We start from the raw sequence: 338 nt of genomic DNA on the forward strand, positions 1-338 counted from the left end.
CCTACCTTTAGGGGGGACGGAGGGAGTGGACATGGAAGCCTCAGCAGAGAGAGGCTGGCAGGGAGGGGCTGGCCAGACCCGGCCCTGACCTCCTGCTTTTGGGTGCATGTGTGTGCCACGCAGGCCCGCCTGAAACTTTTTTTTAGACAGTTTTTTTAGACAAGGCAACCCTTGATTGACCTCACAGATTGCAAGGATCTTGTCAGTTTATAATCCCTTATTTTTTTTTTTTTACACCTAGAGCACCTAGTCTTCCTAGGTGGTCTCCCATCCACCAGGCCCGACCCTGCTTAGCTTCCGAGATCAGACAGGATCAGCATGTTCAGGGCGGCGTGGCC

The sequence above is a fragment of the Pteropus vampyrus genome, unplaced genomic scaffold (assembly GCF_000151845.1).
Source record: "Pteropus vampyrus isolate Shadow unplaced genomic scaffold, Pvam_2.0 Scaffold512, whole genome shotgun sequence".
In the NCBI taxonomy this organism is placed as follows: domain Eukaryota; kingdom Metazoa; phylum Chordata; class Mammalia; order Chiroptera; family Pteropodidae; genus Pteropus; species Pteropus vampyrus.